The sequence below is a fragment of the Apodemus sylvaticus genome, chromosome 23 (assembly GCF_947179515.1).
Source record: "Apodemus sylvaticus chromosome 23, mApoSyl1.1, whole genome shotgun sequence".
NCBI classification, from domain to species: domain Eukaryota; kingdom Metazoa; phylum Chordata; class Mammalia; order Rodentia; family Muridae; genus Apodemus; species Apodemus sylvaticus.
Window position 1 is genome coordinate 25,002,125 of NC_067494.1, and position 13,353 is coordinate 25,015,477.

Here is a 13,353-nt window from a genome sequence, read left to right on the forward strand (position 1 = left end):
CACCTACAGACAATCACACAGACTGCCCTGGGAGAATACCTTCTCCTAGGAAAATATCCTCCCACTTACCTTCACTCAACTGCTCTAATCTGTTTGCCCAAGATTAGCCAAATGCATGCATATTCCCTCACACATGCTTCAAGGACAATTCCCATCCACTTGAGAAGAAAAACAACCTAGAACTGAGACACTCCTTGACTCCTCAGGGAGACAGCAAATCTCTCTGATGACAGACTTTTCTTTGATTTTTACCCTAAACCCTAAAAATCCCTTCCTCAAAATGGCCCCTTGTTCTGGAAAGACTCAGTGTAGCAGTATAGGGCACAACCAGAACAGGGAAGTGGGAAGGGGTGGGTGGGAGAACAGGGGGAGGGAAGGGGGTGTATGGGACTTTCGGGGAGTGGGGGGGCCAGAAAAGGGGAAATCATTTGAAATGTAAATAAAAAATATATCGAATAAAAAAATAAATAAAAATAAATAAATTAAAAAAAAAAAAAGCCCAATGTTAGCGGTTACCCACTGCTATGGTTTGAATGTGAATGTTCCCAACAGGTGCATGAGTCTGAATACTTGGTAACTAGCGGGCTGTTTTCCTTTTCTTATCTTTCCTTTTGTTCTTTCTTTCTCTCTTCCTTTCTTCCTTTTGTTCCTCTTTCCTTCCTTCTTCCTTCTTCCTTCTTTCCTTTTTCTTTTCAGAAGACTGTTTGCAAAGCCTGTAAAAAATGTTTAATGCATGACAACATGATTGAAAGACAGAGGAAGTGGGTCAAGACGGCTGTGATGTCTCAGGATCCGGCTCCAGCTTCCGCCCAGTCTCTGGCTCTTGACGGTAGAGCCACAGTGGCTCTCCATCTTGACCTTGCACTGCCATTCATTCTCTGCATTAATCCCCTCAAGCTGTAAGACAGCACAGATCCCCTCTGTCAATTTTGTCACAGCAATAAGAAAAATAATGGGAGCTCTTTACCATTTTTTTCTTAAATGTCCTAGAGATGATCATGCTGACGGAGTTGGCTCTAATCCAGCAAGACACAAAGGAGATGAGAAGCCCAGGCCTTGTGTGAGCATCTTCATCTTTTCTTTTCAAAATCTTTATTTCTTTTTTTATTATTATTGGATGTTTTTTAATTTACATTTCAAATGCTATCCCCTTTTCCTTCCTGTTTTCCCCTCCTCCCGGAATCCCCATATCCCATCTTCCATCTCCCATCCCATCTTCCTTCCCCCTGCTTCTATGAGTGTGTTCCTTCACCCACCCTATTCCCACCTCCCCCCTTCAATTCCCCTACTCTGGGGCATCTATCCAGCCTTCATAGGACCAACAACTTCTCCTCCCACTGACGCCTGACAAGGCCATCCACTGCTACATATGCAGCTGGAGCCATGTGTATTCCTCGGTTGATGGCTTAGTCCCTGGGAGCTCTGGGAGATATGGTTGGTTGATACTGTTGTTCTTCCTCTGAGGTTGCAAACCCCTTCAGCATGCGACGGTCTTCTTAAGCCGAAAGGGCATTTGGGTAAAATCATCTGTCCACTGGAGACAGAAGACAGGAATGAAGTGTGGATCTCTAATTGACTCAAAGGGACTACAACATTCTGCGAAAGCCAGGAGAGTTTAAGGAACACCTGTCTTGTACCTGATGATCCTCAAACACTTCCACATTGGACCCACCACACTCCCAAAGAGTTTGTAAACGTCAGGGCAGCTTCTCAGTTGAAACTGGCATCAAGAGACGCTGGAAGTTTCTGAAACTGATCTACTACACATCCCTGGAGTTCTGGTCAGACATCTGTCCAAGGCCACAGCTCATCACCTGCCCCATAGTTGCTACAACTCTCCCTCACAAAATACAACTGACACTTGAATAGCGGGGAGAGACGGTGTGGACATAATTGATGGCCTCTTCAGCTGGGCTTTGTCAGCCAGGTACTGTACAGTTTCCCTGGGTTCTGTGACCTTAGGTAATGCTGTCCTTCCTTCACAGCAGATCAGCTCAGGTCTGTCTGCAGCAGAAAGCTGTAGGATACAACTCTCAGTTCCTGTGTTCTCCGGCCAAGGAGAAGTCACTGGAGCATAGCTCCAGAGCAACTTGTAGACTTTGGGAAATACTGCTCTTTCACCAAACCAGAAAGATCCTTGTCTGCCTGTTCTTGGACAACCAGATAAGGATAGCCACCGATCGATCGCCTTGCAGATTCGTCCGGGTCACTTGGGAAGTGCTTTTGGTCTGTCAATGGCACCGCGGTGGCGGAGGAGGGGGAGGAGCAGAATAAAAAAAAGAGGGTCCTTTAAGAACCTTGTCGAGATATACATAAATATATTTTCAGTATTTACATTTGTAGAAAATGATCTCAAAAAATTACAATTGCATTTCTACAAGAATATGTATATAAGGATATTTTCTAGAACACTTGTTTGCTGCAGAGAAATCCAATACCCTCATTGTCTAGCCTCAAGGAGTGGACTTAATGAAGTTTGAGTTCCATTGTTGAGTGAGAAAGTAAGTTGAAGAAATGTTCTTGTTTTAATGTAAATTGTTAACCCCCCCACCACACCCCCACATATTAAAAAGTTAACTGGGTATCTATTTTCCCAAACTCGATGGTACTAATAAAAAAACAAAAACAAAAACAACAACAAAAAAAGAACCTTCACACAGGGATCCCAGATGGCAATCTGGCTTTTCATTTCAGCAAGAAAGAGAAACTGCAGAACCATATTCAAGGACTGAAAGTAGAGAGGGGGAGGCTCTCGGGCTGGATCCCTACCTGGTGGCGCCAAGGTGGTTTCTCAAACAAGCAACCAACCACAGGTTTACCGGAGAGCTTTGAGTGCTTCTCCACGGTCCCTTGGGCACAAGTAAGGCAAAATGTCATGTGACACAAGACTGAAGCAAATAAAATCGCTTCCAATATTTCTTGGATGGAGACTGTGAGAGGCCCATTGAGAAGCACAAGCCAGATTTCACACATATTTAATTTTTAAAATGTAAATAGTGGTAAGACTTTCTACACATCTATATTGGCTTTAGCTTCGTGTTATAACTCAAAGTATTTTTTTTTACTTTAGTGATTCTCAATCGATGATTATTAAAGAAAATGCATTATGCATTAACCTTTTACATTTTTTTCTGATGTTCTTGGATTTTCATAGCAGAATATTTAATGGGCAAAGACTTTGTCCAGCAGTGAGCTTCTTCAGTATTACCACGGGCTGCGCTCCCCTTGGCAAACCTATCATGACTTCTCACCAGAAGCATTCTTGTTCCACAAGGCACATTAAATTCTACCTGGGTTTCCACTATTTTTAATAGACATGCTTTGAGACTTTGGGATCAAACAGAACTAAGTTCAAACTATTTAACAGCTCTGCGTGCACACTTCTGGCTCCATGTCTGTTTATTAGAGACAATATGTAGTTCCTTGGACTGTGCTGAAGCATTCATTTATTAATAAATGGATTGTGGTAAGGGCTCAACAAATGAGTGTGTTACCATTGGTGCTCCTTAATGATCATGAATTCCCTTTCTTTTAATTTCTCCCACCCCAAAAGTAAGTGTCCACTCCTACATCGTCGTATATTTACATTCATTGACATCTCTCTCCTCCTCTGAAGCATCTTTAATCAGATAGCTCCTTCTCCTCTGCTATGGCGTCTCTGAGCCCCATGGCCTGAAGTGACTCCTCCACTGTCTCTAATTCCATGTGACTCATGTGCTAGCACAGCACTTGTCACCCATACTGTTGTTCCTTTTTGCCCAAGACGGATGCTTCCAGTTCAAACGAAAGCCCGTGGAGAGCAAGTCACAGAGTATATCTTGATTGTGTGCTGAACAGCTACTAGAAAAATATCTTGCTTCGCTTTCATGCTGTTCGTCGAACTAAAATGAAAATGGCTTCCTGCTTTAAACATCTTATTAGTTTAATAATTTAGCAAAGTTTTTCATCTCAACCCACAACCTAACTTAAGTCAATGTGGAAAACATATTTCTGGATAACATAAGCTTTTGTTCCAATATGGCTGCCCACCTAACACTGGAGGCAATGCTTCAGAATAACAGGGCCATGTCACTGTCAGAACCTCTTTCTCAATTCACTGGAAGGAGGGGTTCAGATAATCTAAAAAGACTTCTTACCTACTCAAAAAAAAAAAAAAACATGTCTTCTCATTTTATAAGTGATGTGGTGGTGGCTTCTTTTCCGTGGTTCGAGGCTGCTGCTGTTTCTTCCCCAGGTTCCTCAGTTCCAGCGAATGAAGCAGAGATGAATTTCTCAGGCATTGCGATCATTCCTCAAACATTTCCCAGTTCCCTGTGAGAGTTCTGCTAGAGATTCTCCAGTGTGCACATAAACACGCTGCTCTCAGGTTCCGAAGGGTCCCATTCCACTTCATTCTAGCTGCGTCTTCTGTTCCTTCTTCTGCTGCTGCCCAGGCTGCCGGGGCCTTGGGATTTGGAGCATGGTGTTTTTCACTTGATTTTTCTCATTTTCAGAATGAACCACACTCCTATGCCTCCTTATGCACTCTCAGGCAATATGAAGGGCTTAGAATCATAGGGTAAACACATCTTACACAAGAAGGCTTCTTGTGTAAGGCTGTAAAAGATAAGAGGCATGGATATACTATATAATATTTTATCATCAATAGTATGTTAAGAGAGTTCATCCAAACTCGCTCTTACTAGGAATTCAAATTCAAACTTGAAGTGAATGGCTCAGTCACCACAATTAGTATGATACTGATCATTTTGTGAAGTGAACAACATTGAGTGTAATTGTTGGAAGAGGGACATAAGAGGCACGGATATACTATATATACATGTATATATACTATATATATATACTATATAGTATCCCTCGGCCATAGAATTAGCCTTATCTGGGGGAGAAGCTTAAAGTCTCAATGTGAACTTGAAGTCTGAGAGAGGTTCAGAAGGACAAAACATCTGCATTTCCTCCATGATTCGCGAGGATCCCACAGGAAAGAGGCGTCCTACCCTCCACAAGAACGTGAAGGCGCTGAGCCTTTGTTCACAGACTTACCCTACACTGTCAAAAAATCCAGTCAAAGGTCAAGCATTTTAAAGCTGAGGCCTGGACCTCAAGTATTCATGGAAAAGAAAAAAGAAGTCACTGTAAATATTTTGTTCTTTTATATGAAATCCCTCCTGGGAGAATTCGTTGAATCGTCCCTTTTCCTTGCTCGGAGGAAATTCTCCTTTCCACAGCCAAGAAGGGGCTGTCAACTGCTTCCTCTCCTGCAGTAGAGTGTCAGAGGTGACACACACCTCCTAAGAGATGTCAGTAACTGAGGGTTGAGTCCTGTGCATCTCATCTCCTCCACTCCTGAAGATCACAAGGATGGCGGCAGATGGTGGAAGATTTGGAGTTGACAGATTCTCACTGCCTTCACTCAAGACCTTATTGATTCTGACCCTGGATTTGTCTGGAGTGCCACACTAAGAAGAAAAAGAACTGAGGCAAAGCCATCACTAACAGTTATGCAGCCAGGATTCTCACAGCTGGCTTCAGAACCCTCAAAGACAAGCCAGCCTAGGGTTCAGTTTCCATAGGACGTGAACACTCAACCATTTTCTAGAAGGTGGCTCTCACCATGAGAGAATGCCCCCTCTGAAAACACAGCAACTCGTGCCATTTGACAGTCTGGCTTCTTTGATTGAAGCAAAAAAAGGAAAAGGAGGAGGAGAAAGTAATAGGAGAAGGAGAGAATGGAGAAAAGGAAGGAGGAAGAGAAAAAATTTTATCAACCAAAACCATCCCTAGATTTAAAAAGTAAAAAGGAGGAAGTGGATTTGTCTTCTCTCCACCTATGTTTCTTCAATAAATTTATAACATCCTTTCTTGAAATGGTCCAGCCATCACAGAGTGTGTGTTCATATTTCTGTATCAAGACGGCCTGTTCAGCTAGCCAGGTGGGTTTATTAAACTATAAAAAGAAATTCACATTAACATAGAGAGGGCTTATTATGAGCAGACAGCAACATTGAATGGTGGTCATTTTCTGAAAATTCTGAGGTAGGAGAGAGTGCCACATTGGAGGAGACTATTGCTAATCCTCTCCTAAATCCTCAGCCTAGCCCTGTTCCTCTGAGAAAGGCCTTCTGGGATCTTCTTTTCACTTGAGGAGGAAACAGCAGATTAGGTAAAACAACCATTTACTGAGCACCCTAGGCTGTAGACATACTAATAAACATCACCCTCGTTAATTTAAGTCATCTCCCCCAGGGCATATGTCATTTGTACACCAATCTTCTGGCAACCACTTGGCACTTGCATGTGTCATGTCGTAACGGAGCAAGTTTATGTTGCATTCGATTTTTTTCACTCCAATTACATGTAGTGAATCAGACCCTTAGTACTTGTGCCCCAGAGCCCTCCCCAGAGCCAAAAGCCACGGAGAGCCCCGCTCCCTGGCTGCCAGTAGCTCCTAACAGTGCCTTCCTCGCCTTTTAAATAGCAGATAATGTAATTTGTTCTTCTATTTGAGAGTGAACCAGATCATTTGCATTGTAAAACAAACCATTTCTTGTCTTTTTTCCATCATTTTTGATTGCTTTTGGCTACTTAGCTCAGATAATTTCATCACAAGCCATATGAAAGAGAGCAGAGAAGGATTTTAAATAAGTTTAGAAGTGAGTGCAAAATAATTCTATAGCAGGAGCAGATGGCTACCGAGTCTCTGGTAGCAGAAGCTGATGAGAAGTTCTCAGAGCAACTTCCTGGGGTCATGGAAAAAGCACAACAGCATCTCTTCAAAGGTGAGTTTGAAACTACAGGTGCAGCAGCATAGTGGGAGACGGGTATGGTGTTCTTGGTCAAAGAGTGAGCAGGTCTGCTTCTGTTCTGTTTGTCCCGGAAGCCAAATGAAGTTGGAGTGGGATTCATTTCCTGCCATCGTCTTTATAGGATGATGTATGGAAGAAACACACCTCATATGAATTTTCCTTCGTGTGCTCTACCAATTTGGGAAGAGCAGCAGCCATTCCTTAAAACAGTGCCGTGTGAAATGAACTTCAAATCATCACCAAGTTTATTCTTCAGCCTAAAATCCTTTAGATAGCCCTCATTGTTTCTGGTGTGATGCCACAGGTGTTTCTCCAGGCTGTAGTATGCAGGAGAATCTCTCCAGATGCACATGAAGATCTTGAGCTTTCTTGGGAAGGTTGTCCTTCCTTACCTGCTCCAGGTAGCTTCTTGACAATGCCAATTCGCAGCAGGCATTGAATCCTAAGTACTGTCTGGAGAAGCATCTTTGGAAAGAGATGCAAGAGTCCAGCCTCACAGTCTAACTCAGTTCATTTGACATTTCTGAAAAAAAACGTGCTTTCAAGAACCTTCCGCAGAAGAAAGCTATTTGCTCTAAATTTACTAGGGAAGTCTGGTCCTTAATGATTGTCTTAGTTAGGGTTTTACTGCTGTGAACAGACACCATGACCAATATAAGTCTTATAAGGACAACATTTAATTGGGGCTGGCTTACAGGTTCAGAAGTTCAGTCCATTATCATCAAGGCAGGAACATGGCAGCATCCAGGAAGACATGGTGCAAGAGATGAGAGTCCTACATCTTCATCTGAAGGCTGTTAGCAGAATACTGACTCGCAGGCAGCTAGGATGAGGGTCTTGAAGCCCTCATCCACAGTGACACCCCTGCTTAAACAAGGCCACACCTACTCCAATAGGGCCACACCTTCTAAAAGTGCCACTCCCTGGGCCAAGCATATACAATCCATCACAGTGATCAACTAAGCCAACCAGGCTTTCCCACTCCTTGCCCTTTTGATTGACTCTCTCTCCATTTTGAGCATTTTATTCTTCTATTACCCTGAGCTGACTCTTCTCTTAGCCTGCCTCTTCCTTCCTTAACTCTTCACTGCCTGGTCTAACCCTGGACCTCCATAACCATGCTAACCTAATTCTCCTAGCCCCTCAATTATTCCTTTCACTTCCCAACCTTTATTGAACACTGCCCTTGCTAGAGATCCTATGCCTCCAGAGAGCTCCTCCAAGAGGGAGATTCATTGTCTAATACCTTGTGTACTTGATGTTTGAAACCTCTTTATTTCTCTTTGCATCTTCCAGACTCTTTCCATTCTTCCCTCTCGTAAGGTCCAGCCTGCCCATTTAAGCATCTTCTAGTGCTGAAGACTTCTTCCACTTAAGCCAGTGGTTCTCAACTTTCCTAATACTGTGACCCTTTAATACAGTTCATCATGTTGTGGTGACCCCAACCATAACATTATTTTTGTTGCTACTTCATAACTGGAAATTTGCTACTGGTATGAATTATAATGTAAATATAATGTATTTTTCAATACATAAGTGTGTTGCAGGAAATATTAAAAAAATGAATCCACACTATTGCCAGCATGGCACCAGCAGGCTGGCTGGCCAGGCACTGGTGGACAATGGTCAGCCTCTTTTTGGAGACTCTCTGACTCAGAGCTTAAAATCTCTCAACCCAGCTCACTAAGTTCCCACTGGTGGGTCATTATCACACCAGCCCCATCCTTCAAAACTCCCACAGTCTTTTGTGTTGCACATCAGGCAAACCCATACTTTGCCACCATACCTTTTTCTCTGGAATCCAGTCGAGCTGCCACATGAAGGAAAACACCACACAAACTTAGTTCAGAAACAATGGTAACTCAATCGCTGGGCACAAGAACTAGAACCTAATCTTGTAAGCCATATTAAATCTAAATCGTCCAGTGGAGAATCCTGGTGGATCTGCCACTGAAACCAGGAGACACTAGTAGCTACATCTTGTCCTCTTGATATCCCATCCAAAAAGCCCTATCTCTCTTCTGCCTACTCTCTTGCCCTACCCAACCCAAAAGTCCCACCTACTCACACAGTGATTGGCTCCTTTATTCATTAGGGGTTGGTTCACAAGAAGTCACCTGAGTACATAACTAATTCCTTGGTCCTGTCAGCACCTCCTGGGAAAGCATAATCAAAATACAAACAGCACCAGGGCCATCCACAACATAAGGGTTTTTCAAGAAAAATATATGTTTTCCAATAGTCTTATGTGACTCCTGTGAAAGAATCAATGGATCCCACAAAAGGATGGAAAACTGCTTGTTGAAGCCTCTCAGCCTGCTGGAGCTGCTGCTATAGACTTAGTCATTACGAATGTGTCAATGGTTACACAAATATAGAGTTTTAGCTTTTGTTTAAAACTAAAAATGTTAATCCTTATCTACAGCCACACTATTCTTCTGATCCCACAGCACACATATTATTTCTATTCTGTAACCTGTGTTTACCCTTCATGCCACACTATGTCATCCTTCCAACATGCCCTCTGAGTCCCCTTAACATTCGCTAAACCTCTGCTGTGCTCAAACCTTGTCTTTTCCCTAAGATATCTTCGGTTCCATCAGTCAGTCTCCACTGATTCCATCAGCAAGGTGTGTAAAACTAACATGTGCACCAGCTATGTTGCTTTCGACTCTTCAGAATCTCCCTCCCCCGCCAGATCTTCTCCAATTACAGAACCACGGAAGAATCTACTGGGCCAATCGCTGTCCTCATTGTGTTCACTCAGAAGGGTGAGCCCTACAGAGGGTGGACCAACTCCATGGGGACAAAGGAAATTGGTTTTGCCACCACCACACATCTGAGGGTTCTAAACCAACCAAAACCTGTCATAAGATCACATTCCAGAATTCAGTTTAATCAGTTCCCTTGTACACTAACAAATGGGTTTTCTGCAGTCCCAATTTTTATTAACAAGAACTTTCTAGGATAATAAAATCTTTATGGAAAAAAATACTTTAATTTTATAGCTCTTTTTTAAATTATTGTTTCCATTCTTTTCAGTTGCAATAATTTTAAACCAGTAGGCGCTGAGTTTTTACTACTACTGGGTGTCCAGTGCAGGCCAGTGGGGGATCTTTGATTATCTCTATCTCTCTAGAACTCAGGCAAATGAAGTCCTTACTGAGATAAAAGTTTCTTTCATTTATAATGCAGTGGAAGCAGGGTTGTGTGGTCATTGTCTAGGGACAAATGTCTAACTCATAAATAACATCGATCACCTTCCTTCACAGACATCAGAACCAACTGATTACCTGCCCGACCATGGGAAAGATGGAAATATCAGTCTTCTGTGTGCCAGAGATTGCTGACATAATGTTCTTCCTTACTGATCTCCATTACCATAAGGATGCTCTGGTATTGCGCTATATTTTTTTCCTGTCATAACTTGATAGAAATAACTACAAGGTAGCAGAAAGAGCATGCATCTTGGAGCTACTCACTGCAGGCTCCGAAATCATTCTTCTGCTTGTTAGCTTAGACTGCCTAACATTGGGGAGCACTTCACCTGTGTGAACCTCAAATCTGAGAAGTGGTACATGAATATTTAATAAGGCAAGCAAAGGAATTCAGTCCAACAGAATGTATATCATACTCATAATCATTTTGAGCAAGAGAAGGGCCCTCCACATGTGTTAGTTTCTTCTATTTTTCCACTGCCTTAATAATGCATTGTTTTATTTCTTTTTTAACTTTATTGCTTTTTGTGAATTTTGCGTCATGCATCCCAGTCCTATTCATCTCCCCTTCCACTTAAACACACCGTCCACCCTTTCAATCTCAGCCCCATCAGAGAAAAAGTAAATCTTGTTGTAGAAGCTATAGTTCTCTTCTTAGAATGCAAATGTTTATTACAATGACTTGTTGATCTGTTAAAATGCTTCTGGTTTCTCCTACTCTATCAATACTGGGACTTCATTCGGACTCCTCTCAGATATCCTGCTCTTGACGTGTGTTATAGAATTCCTGTAGTTTTGCATGTGTAGGACAAGCCTCTTCATGTATTCAGCAGTTCATGATGTTGGGGTAGATGTTGGGACTGGCCAATTCAAAGCCCTGGATCCGGACCTGAGAGGTATCTGAGCTGGTCAGGCCTCCTGCTTCCCTGCTTTCAAGTTCTGGAGACCAGCTTACCTGGTCACCCCTGCCATGAGGATTAGTGCTACTGGGTTCCCCAGGCAAGTTGCAGGGCCTGCTCTCCTGGATGCTGAAGCTGGTAAGGGGCAAAGATTGCCAATGACCATGACCCCAAAGCCATGTCTTCTGCCTGTTGCAGGTGGTGAGGGGTGCTCCTCCAAGTCACTGAATGGATGAGAAGTGGACAGGCCCGCTCTTCTATCCTCATACCCTTGGAGCTAACTCACCCTTAACTTCTGCAATGTGCAGTTCCCAAGTACTACAGCTGTCAAGGGGCATGCTCAGCTCTCCTAGTTTCATGACCCTAGGGTTAGCTTTCCCATGATGCCCAGGTAAGGGGTGGGGCCAGTTCTACACAGCTGTCAAACAACATGTTCATGAGATGCAGCCCAGATTAGGGACATTGGACTGACTTTTGGTGCTAATAGCCCCCAGCTACTGCAGGGCTATAGACACACATGTGGGCCCCAGTGTCAGCACAGGCCAAGACCCCACCACAGTCCCAGGTGGAATCACCAGCTACTTACATTAGGCTGTTCCTCACTATAGTCAAGTGTCTTGTTAGGCCTCTCTTCATTGTGCCCACATCCTTCTGTTTCAGTCTTTCTTCTAATTATCTACCACTTACTTGCTTCTCTTAGTGGAACCTGGGGTCTCTGAGTGTGTGGGGTCATCGGGGAGTGGTCTCGGGAATGCTATGCCCCAGTCACGTATTACAGTGGTCAGCTCGGACACGGCCTGCCCCCACAGGCCTGCACGGTGCTGGACTGGCCATCACCTCAGCATGTCACTTCAAGGCTTTTATTTTCAGGGAATGTTGGGCTACTATTCATTCAGATGTTATAGGTCAGAACACTGAGACACAGACTCTCTTCTCTTTGACATACATGAGACACAGCAGTCAAACCTGTCGCACCTCTCTGAGCAGGGTAATTTCTTTCTTTTTGTTCCTTCTGACAGCTCTTTATGACCATGGATTTGTTCTTCTCTTTGTTTTGTAAGATTTTGCCTTATCAGCATCTGAGAACAGTCACAACTATGCCATGAAATGCTATAATTTCATCAATATTCTTTTACCACATTTGTATTCTCCGGGGTTCTATTGTTAAAAAATTTTCTTTTTAGTCTTTATAAGATTTTTTCTTTTAATCTTTACAAGATCAATCTCTAATTTGTGTGTTATTCTCATCCTGACCTGATTTTAATTGTCAATTTGTAAAGACCATATTCTATCCCATTATGTAAAATATAAATCTTTCTCAGATAAACACCCCTGTTGTAGACCTTTATATTAAAAGAATTCAGGAAACATTCGATATTTAGTTATACATACATACATTTTCAGGTATAAAGTAGTTACCTAAATGTACTTTGCTAAGGTTGCCTGTAACACCATAACTCTTAACAGGTGGCTTTAGTCACTGGTCTCTAAGTGGTGGCACATATCTGGAGCCCAGCACTTGGTAGACTAGAGTAGGAACATCAGGGGATAGGAGTCACAATTGACACATAAGAAGTCTGAGGACAGTGACTCCACAACCTTCTGTGCACAGCATACCAGGAGAGAGTCATCTCCCAGCAGTGCCTTCACTTCTGAGCACAGAGGTGAGATCTCCACCTTCACTCTGGAGGGGACCAGCAAGGGGCACACAGGGCATAAGATCAGTGGAGCAGCTGGGATGGAAATCTTCCCACCTGCCCGCTGCCATTTGCACCGGGGAACCAGGAAACTCTACAGTTTCCTGGCTCCCCGTGCATATGCTCTGTGCATAGCCGGTTAGGAGAGAAAGAGCTCCCAGCAGTGCTTTCACTTTTGAGCTCAGAGGATTAAGGACACAGGCTTACAGGCCCACAGGAGGAACAAACTCCAGCCAGAGACAACAATACCAACTATCAGATGGCGAAAGGCAAGCACAAGAACCCTACCAACAGAAACCAAGGCCACATGGCAACCCAGTTCTCCCACCACAGCAAGTCCCAGATACCCCAACACACCGGAAAAGCAAGAGTTGGATTTAAAATCGTGTCTCATAATGCTGACAGAGGGCTTCAAGAAGGTCTTAAATAATTCCCTTAAAGAAATAGAGGAGAACATTGGTCAACAGGTAAAAGCCTTTAAAGAGTACAGGAAATCATGGGTCAAAGCCCTTAAAGAAGAAACACAAAAATCCCTTAAAGAATTACAGGAAAACACAAATAATCAAGTGAAGGAACTAAACAAAACCATCCAGATTCTAAAAGTGGAAGTAGAAACAATAAAGAAATCACAAAGTGAGACATCTCTGGAGATAGAAAACCTTGGAAAGAATTCAGGAGTCATAGATACAAGCATCAACAACAGAATACAAGAGATAGAAAAAAGAAGCTCAGG

The 13,353-nt window shown here is 43.0% G+C and overlaps 1 pseudogene; it reads right to left on the minus strand.

Annotated features, from left to right (window-relative positions):
* Positions 1–11,795: 11,795 nt before the first annotated feature.
* Positions 11,796–11,902, minus strand: LOC127674254 (uncharacterized; annotated as a pseudogene).
* Between the last annotated feature and the right edge of the window lie 1,451 nt (positions 11,903–13,353).